This window comes from Cloeon dipterum, chromosome 3, assembly GCF_949628265.1.
Source record: "Cloeon dipterum chromosome 3, ieCloDipt1.1, whole genome shotgun sequence".
In the NCBI taxonomy this organism is placed as follows: Eukaryota; Metazoa; Arthropoda; class Insecta; order Ephemeroptera; family Baetidae; genus Cloeon; species Cloeon dipterum.
In genome coordinates, this window is record NC_088788.1 from 1,374,286 (window position 1) to 1,383,166 (window position 8,881).

Below are 8,881 nucleotides of genomic sequence, written 5' to 3' on the forward strand. Positions count from 1 at the left end.
CATATTTAAATTAAATTTTAAAAGGGAACGAAAAAAGATTATTTCTTTTTGCTACAATTCTTTAGAGTTTGATGAGAGCTTATGATGAAATCTGTAGCGGTACAACAACGCGGTACTGCTTTTTGTTAAGAAGCCAACAATTGTCGGCGGGTGTTTGCATTATTGTTTAACAGCAGAAAGATGATTTTAAAATAATGATTTAGTTTTCGTCCGTCAGCCACACGGTGCTGACGTGGTTCGTTTAAAGTGGAATGATACTGGGCAACAATTGAAAATGATTTAAATTGTTGGATGCCTTAAACAATTGACTGATAAACAATTTGTTCAACAATTTGCAATAATAAAAAATGACCATACAATAAAAATTCAAATTTTGCCAATTTTCTCCAAAATTTTGAGTGCTTGAACATATTTTCTTGACACATTTTGATTCGTCTCGTCGAGGTCTGTCCAACGGTGTGTGCCACTTATTGGGGAAGCTCTTGGTTTTGAAATTAAATCGGATTTCAAGTAAGGAGACAGCCATTACCATTTGAAAACCACGCTAACTTTCCAGCCGATTTTCTTAAAAAATTACAGTGCTGCTTAGGTCAATTTAGGCTTTAACTGAATCCTAAGGGATGAGTTTATGCATTGGCAACAAGCATTTTCCAGGATTTTCCAGTATCATTCCTCTTTAAACAAAAGAATTTGTAACTCATTATTGTAAACCATTTCAGTTCTAGTATTTGATTAAGTATCCGATCGGATTTCCAATTATTTACACGTGTTATTGGTAATTACATATTATACGATTGTGGAACAATCGGCGCGAATTCATCTGAAATTTATTTCTGCCACGAGCACGAGGCTGCATAAATTTGCTCCACGCCGCGCGCACCATTGCAACCATAATAGTAAATTAAAACCCATTCTGCAGAGCGAAGCGAACCTTTATCTTGAATTTATTCCAGAGCGCGATAGAGATATAGGTGTGAGGAGTTATAATGCGCGGGTGGTTCTTCTCTCTTCTCGCCAAGACCAAGGCTAAACTTGCACGAGCTCGTACACGCGTCACGTGGCGCAAATTCAATTTCAAATCGATTCAACTTTCAGCTTTTTACAACGTCAAGAGCCAGAGAAAAATTGAGGACTGAAGGAAGAATCCAGAGCGTCATTTTCATGCACGTATTTTGTGAATTTTAAATTAGTATAATATTTAAATATTGTTGCAACGCATTTTTAATTAGTTTAAGAAATTCTGAAAAGGTTATTGCAAGAGGAATCGGGAAAATGTGGTCAAGCGCTGGAAATTTAGGAAAAAAGGTCCTTTTTATTATTGCATCCAACAAATTAAATAATTTTCCACGGTTTTCAACTTCATTAAATTTTTTAACTGCTATATTTACACCCCCCGCCTCACTACCTTCCAAACAAAACGATTTTTTTTTAATTTTAATCCAGTGAATTAATATTTAAATTGTTGCAACGCATTTTTAATTAGTTTAAGAAATTCTGAAAAGGTTAATGCCACAAAATTTTAGAAAAATGGCGAGAGGACTTGAAAATGCTGTTTTATTTCCCTTAAAAAGAGTTTCCCTAAGGTCTGAAGGACCAGAGGAATCGTGAAGATTAGCACAAGAGATGGAATTTTTGGAAAAAAAATAATTTTTTATTGCATCCAAAAAATCCGATTTTCAACTTGATTAAAATTATTTATTTGACACCGCCAGCCGCACTTCAAACTTTTTTGAATTAAAGAATTTTCACGCTTTTTAAATTTCTTAAAAACATAACAATTAATTTCTTTGACAACTTGCTCATTTTCGTTTTCTTCTCGCCAAGACCTAGGCTGAAATTGCACAAGCTCGTACATGTGTCTCGTCTGAGGGAGAAGAATCGAGAGCGTCACATTCATGCACGTAGATAGGCAACCTTCCACACCTCAAACGTCAAAGCAGTATGCCTATTTTCCAAACAAATCGTCTTTTAAAATTTTGTGAAATTTAATTCAGTAAATTAAAATTTAAACTGTTGCAACGCATTTTTAATTGAGTAAAAAATTCTGAAAAGGTAAACGCAACAAATTTTTAGAAAAATGGCGAGAGAATTAGAAATCCTGTGTTTATTTCCCTTTAAAAGAGTTTCCCTAAGGTTACAAGGACCAGAGGAATCGTGAAGATGAGCTCAAGAGATGGAATTTTTTGAAAAAATCATTTTTTTATTGCATCCAACAAATCAAATAATTTTCAACTTGATTAAATTAATTAACTGATAATTACAACTCCAGCCGCATTAAAAATGATTTCAAATTCAAGAAATTTCACCCCGTTTTTAAATTTATCTAAAATAAAACGATTTTTGTGACAACTGGCTCATTTTCTTGGATATTTTTTTTTGCTGCTCACTCTTCCTGCTGTGATCCCCCCGCTCCTCTCTCATCCCATGTCCAGCAATATTATTTTTCTCTCTATTCACATGGTATATGTATGTGTTATCCCTAGAGAAAAAGGAGGAAGACACCAAACGAAGCGATATTCAACAAATTCTAAGGTGAGCATTAAAGGCCTCCCCTCCCCTTTCCCCCCCTTTGCCCGCGGAGAGAGCATAAAACCATCACGCACTCGGCTACAGCACACTATCTACTCGAGCTCGCTTTGGACCTGAAGTCGCCTCTGCAGCTCTGCTCTCCACTCACACTCGTACTTTCGCGACATGAATATTGATCCTGTCACCTTTCTGGACCCCACCGGACTTTACATCCATTAAGTCCTTCGCCAGAAGCTGCTTTTTTCTCCTCTCGCCGCAAAAAAATAATAATCTACAAGATGGACTATATTCGCGGAGACGCAACTGGTGCCTGCAACAAAGATCTCAAGGACACCCGCGAAGCAACCGGGCAACCTTTGGACCCAACTGGCAAGTACTAACTTGCCACCCGTCCTCAGCCAGAAAAGAAAAAAAATCAACAAGATGGACCTTTCCTTGGACGAACTGGCGTCATTTAGACTCGCCACTCGTCCTAGGCGCGTCCTCAGCCTCAAAAGATTCATGGACTCAGACGGCCCTGCCGAAAAGCCGCCACCGCCTCCAAGTCTGCCTCCGGAACGCAGAAATGGGGCGTGCTGCTGCCGGTTACAACCCTCCTAGAAGCCACACCTCGTGCCATACCACCACCTCCGCAAAGGTAAATATATTTATTTATTTTTTGCCCCTTTAAAATTTATATCCCAGAGGTTATTCACCCAAATTTAATTTCTCTGCGCCCGAGAGAGTATTTGACCTTTGATTGAGACGAGGGAACACAATTCGACGCTCAGCTGGTAAAATTGGCGTGCGAAACGAGAGGGGAAACGAGAGTGAAAGGTGGAGCACTCTTGAGAATTGCAATATATGCGCTGGGAACTCGCGGCTATCGAGACTCGGCGGGCGCTGGGGCCATTGCCTTTTCGCGAGTTTATATATACACGTATATTATATAGAGAGAGAGCCACGCCGGCTCCTGACGCGCGAGCGCGCGCTCTCGCTCGCCGTCTTTGTAAAATTAATTAAAAAATAATAAATTTTCGGTTTTGTTTATCAGATAATTACTTTTTCCATAATTCCCGGAGTCAATGCCACGCCGGCGAAAATCAGCACGGATTTATTTTTTCGCGATTAGATTTCGCACTGCACTCACGCGATCGAGTGCACCGAGTCACGGGTGGCTGGGTTCAGCTGGCTGTGTGTGCACGGAAACCTTGGCTTTCGCGCTGCGGCGAACCACGTGGGGAGAGAGAGAGAGAGTAAGAGAGATCCCAGCTGATTCGGTTGACGGCCACGGAACGACCGAGTGCGCTCCGTAATCGGCTTTAAATAATAGGCAGCCAGCACTAACCACGTACACAACGCGCACGCATTCGAGGAGCTCCTTAAGCGGCGGCCGCCGCCGCCGCCGCTGCCGCCGCGGCAAAATGCCACGCACAAACTCACCGGAGCGAACGACAATTTCATCTCTGCACGCGAGACAATCAAATCAGACCGCGTGCAGAGTTTATTTTAATCTTTAAATATTTTTTTAGCACCTCAAAATGATGCAAAAAATTAAAATTTCTAGAAATATCGAATTTAAAATTTTTAAAAATCACAAATTTGAATTTTTAGATTAATTTGTCCTATTTTCTCCTTTTGAAAACCCTAAAAAATTAATACAAATCCGTAATTAATTAATTAATCCGTTTCGCCCGAGGTGATATTGATGATATTTCACAAAAATTCGTATTCGCGGTTGCCGAGCGCTTTATTTCTGTACGTGTTGTTCTCGCGAATAAATAAACGCGATCGACGTACGCGGCGCTGAATAAAACACACACACACGACCATTGAACCCGTCGTGTATGTTAGCTCGCTCTTCTCGTCATCTCGACCGACAAGCAACGTGATCGGCGCGCTGCTCCCTATTATTTCATTCCTTCCATTCGCTGATTTGTCCTTTCGCAAGCGGGCGGCCACCGAGCGGCCACAGGCGGCCACCCGGAGGTTGTTAAACTCGCGGCAACGTGCTCGCCGCCGCTGTTGCCGCATTCCGAGATGTAATTACGGCCGCTTGATTGTTTTACGACGCTTCATTCATAAAAATGTAACCAAGTGCGAAAAGGAATTACGCGGAGAGAGCCACGCCCGCATTGACGACACGAAAATTATTATTTTTTGCTCCGGTTGCATCGCATTAACTGGGTCATTACAAACTGCTGGACCCTCAAAGGCGCTCACTTTCACGCCGCACCATCAGATATTTGAGCTCGATTTGCATCGCTGTATTAATATTCGCTTGCGGCACCGACCTTGCCAACCTTTTTCCACTCGCGGCAAGCTTTAATAGACTCAATTTTCTTAACAATGCGCAGAATCCATTCTTTCAAAAATTTAATTCAACATTTTAATCGGTTTAAAGGGTAAATGGGGATGTTTGGGGTGTATTTATGTTAATTTATGAGGGTTTTAATATGGTAAAATTTTTTGCTGAAAGTGATTTTTTTCGTTTTTGAAATGCATAGGGTGGAAGGGGATGAGGGTTGGTCACCCCCAAAACCTTTTGGTTGTCTAGGTGACGTTAAGACAAGATGAACGGTGGGTAATTTTTAATATTCTGACAATTAGAACCCAACATTTGGCGATTACAATGTTGGCAAAAAATTAAAAAATTGAAAAAAATTCATTTTTTGGTAATATTGCGAACGCTTAATCTCAGGTTTTAATAGTTAGAATTTTAAAAACTACCCACTATTCGACTCGCCTTAACCTCCCCTAGATAGCCAAAGGGTTTTGGGGGTGTTCAACCCTCATCCCCTTCCACCCCATGCATTACAAAAACGATAAAAATCACTTTCATCAAAAACATTTTAATCACAACTCTCTTAAATTATTAAAAATGCACCCCCAAACTACCCCTTTTAACCCTTTAAAAATAATAAATGGTTAAAAATAAATAACTAGTAATTTTATCACATTTTCACTACTGTCAATTTTCGCCGCGGAAGGAAATAAAAGGCTAATTGAGATTTTAGCAGCTAACCAGATCATCTCCTAAACCCATTGGCTATCAAGGGGAGGTTAAGACGAGTCGAATGGTGTGCCGTCCGTACAATACTGACGACTCAATCCCAAGATTTGACGTTTACAATGTTGACAAATGACCCTAACAAATGAGAAGCATTTTCATTGTCCCCTAAAGTGTTGCCATCATCTCTACACAATTCACGACAACTTATTTTAGAAAAAAGGTGAACAAATATATTTTGTGACACGCTGCTAACCGGCTGTATATTTTTTTCCCTTTTGAGCGTTGTTGCGGGTGGTCTTTGTGAGCTTTTGACAGCGCTAATAGAGCTAACTCTCGCGCCGCTGATTGTGAGCTTGTCTGGCGAGCAGGAAGACGCTTCTGATTTTCAATCTCGGCAGAGATTTCGATTGCCGGAAGCCAGCTTTTGTCATTTTTCGCATTCACCGTCCGTTTTGTGTTTTGTCATTGCGAAATTTGTGCGAAGGATGTGCCTGCAATTGTTATTCGCGAGCAATTATTACTGAATAAATATTACGGAAAGGGAAAACGGATACGCTTTTGAATGAAAATCACGCGTCGAAATCTCCCGGCTGCGCCGAGGCCGGGAGAAAGCGCGTAATTGTGGTAAAATATCTAGGCCGCGTGCGCGCCGCACACGAAAATCAGATACGCGAGGTCGAGAAGCAAAAGGGGATTCTCGCACAAAAACTCAAAAGGCGGCACGGCACGCCCCGCGGCGCTTTTATCGCGACAGGTGTGTGTTTGTTTGGTGAGGAGCAAGAGCCGAAAAGTAAAGGCTAGACACACCATGATCGTTTTCGCGGTTTGTTGAACCCGCGGCGCGAGCGCGCACAAAATAACTATATCTTAACTGACCTACATTAACGTCAGCGCCCACCGAAAAAGAGCATAAAGGGAATTCCTTCTCAGGGGAGCTCATTTTATGGATAAAAAATGTTAAAATTTCGGATTTATTTGGTAAAATTCATTTTAATTCTTTTTAAAACAGTTTTCCTGATTTTAAAATATTTCCCATCAATTCCGTGAAGTTTCTGAGCCCACCAATCGATCCCTCAGGGTCGAATTAGGTATAAGGGATGTTTTTTCCGGCCAAAAAGTCCAGCGCGACGTGCGAATTTTTTTCCCGCCAAAACGATATTAACGTATTAGCGAGGTCTGCGCATGCGTCAGAGCTGGCTGGATGTGACAAAGAATTAATTCGCACAGGCAGTCTCTCTGCAAGTGCTCAAACCAGCTCTGACGCATGCGCAATTCTCGCAAATCCGTTAACATCGTTTTGGCGGGAAAAAAAGTTCGCAAGTCGCTCTGGACGTTTTTCTCGGAAAAAACATCCTCTATACCTAATTCGACCCTGAGGAATCGATTGGTGGGCTCAGAAACTTTGTCCAAGACCGTCTTTAAATAAAAAAAGCAGCGGAAATGCATTTATTTTGCGTGTCTGCGGCGAAGTGGGTCAAGCGCGTCGGCCTTGCGTATTTTTCTGGGTCAAAAAGGCGCCAAAACGATGCGCGAATCGTGCTAGCTGCAGCTGCACGTGTGTGTTAATTGATACGCGATCTCGGCGGCGCGGCTTACGGAGTGCAAGGATGCACTTTTCGCGCATAATAATTAGCGGCTCGGCACGTGCAGCGGGCTCGAAATTTTGTACCGCGACGATGAATAGTCACAATTTCCCTTTACATGCGATGAGTAATCATGTTTGCACGCCGCTTTCACCTCCTGAATGAATGGGATTTCCGAGTGCAGTTTATAAATGAAAGCCGGAAGTCGTCGGTGATATAGTTTACAAATTGCTGGAATTATTCGAATTATTGCGTTTTGTTTCATTTCGATTCATGCTCGATTATCTGACTCGGCCTCCGCGCCTTTACTTATTTAATTGTGCAGCACATACGCTCGGCAAGGTCGAATTCCACACACACTCTCACACTTTTACACGCCTACTTCCATTTCGTATATTTATATACCCTGACCGCCTGACTAATCCGATTTTTTCCTTTTGTTGCAGAATTGACTCATTTTCGATTCGGAAGAACAACTTCAGGAGAGAGTCAACGATGTCCGGAGACGTATTCATTTAGCTCTTAGCAGCGGGGGAGAAATTCGTGCGACGTGCAACACAAAAAGCTCTGGACGCTCGTCTGGAAATTAAAACGAGAGCTTTTTGTTTCGCACATTCAGACGCCATCTTTGTTGTGCGCAGTGCGAACCAATTTTATCCTGCATATCTTGACCCCGCTGGTTTTAAGTTAACGTTACCACCATCTTGGCACCGCAACAAGCAGCATCTACAATGTAGTATTAGATATATATTTATAAGGTAAAGGCGGTAACAAATTGCTTTTGTTTACTTACATCAAGGTGCTTAGCAGTTTACTCGTAATTAAATTCATGAAAATTGTAGGATCGCATCATCTGGTTATTTCTTAAGTTGTAATGTTAGACCCTGTGCATGTGTAATGTAGCACGCATACATAAGTGCCAAAAATATTTACTACAATTAACGACAGTAATAACAACCTGGTGCAGTTTTACGTTTTGCTATCAATCAGAAACATGAATTAATTATGTATTGCGTCCTTTTAGATTTAAGGAATCACAATGATTTTCATCGTCCATCACTATTTATTACTAAATAAAAAATAATAAAAATAAATTGGCTTTCGTTTTATTCCTACCACCAAATTCCTGTGAATATGAAATGAAAAATATTAAAAAATTTAATGCGGGGCACTGCTTTATTTGCCCATGAATAAAAAAGAGAGGAGAAAATACTTATCATTCTACAATAATTCATTTTGATTAACAAGACTTTTTATCGTCAAACGACACAGCCAGTAATTGCCGGCGTGTTCTTTTCAGTGTCGTACAACAATAATTGTCTCACGACTCGCTTGCTGCTCGACCTGCTCTCTTTCTCTCTCTCAGCGCTTCCTCTCTTTTTGTTTCGTGGCACCGGAAGCCTGCTGCTTATGCAACCCGCGGCTTCGAAAGGCGCCGAAGAATGCATAACCAGCGTGCGCGCCGACATAATATGCAAATAATATTCATATTTTTTTTCTCACGACGTTGAGTCGCGCAGCCGGTTACGTGTTTCCCCGAGAAAAGTAAAATGCAAACATACCTCGCATGTCTGCTGCATGAAATCGGTCGGTGGACGTGTGAAGCGCGGCGTATACACAATCAATGCTCGAAACAATGTGCGAATTATTTCTCGAAAACTCTCTGAATACCAATGTCGATTTGTATTTTGTACTCAGATCCGGTTATCGCCTCATAAAATTAAGGAAAGTAATTACTTGCAGAATTGTAGTGAGTTGGGGGTTTAATATTTGATTT

The 8,881-nt window shown here is 41.2% G+C and overlaps 1 long non-coding RNA gene across 1 annotated transcript; it reads left to right on the forward strand.

Annotated features, from left to right (window-relative positions):
* The first annotated feature begins 1,783 nt into the window (after nucleotides 1-1,783).
* On the forward strand, nucleotides 1,784-8,198 carry LOC135940357 (uncharacterized). Its single transcript, XR_010574842.1, has 2 exons — nucleotides 1,784-3,166; nucleotides 7,551-8,198. It is a non-coding gene; the product is annotated as an uncharacterized LOC135940357 (long non-coding RNA).
* The last annotated feature ends 683 nt before the right edge of the window (nucleotides 8,199-8,881 follow it).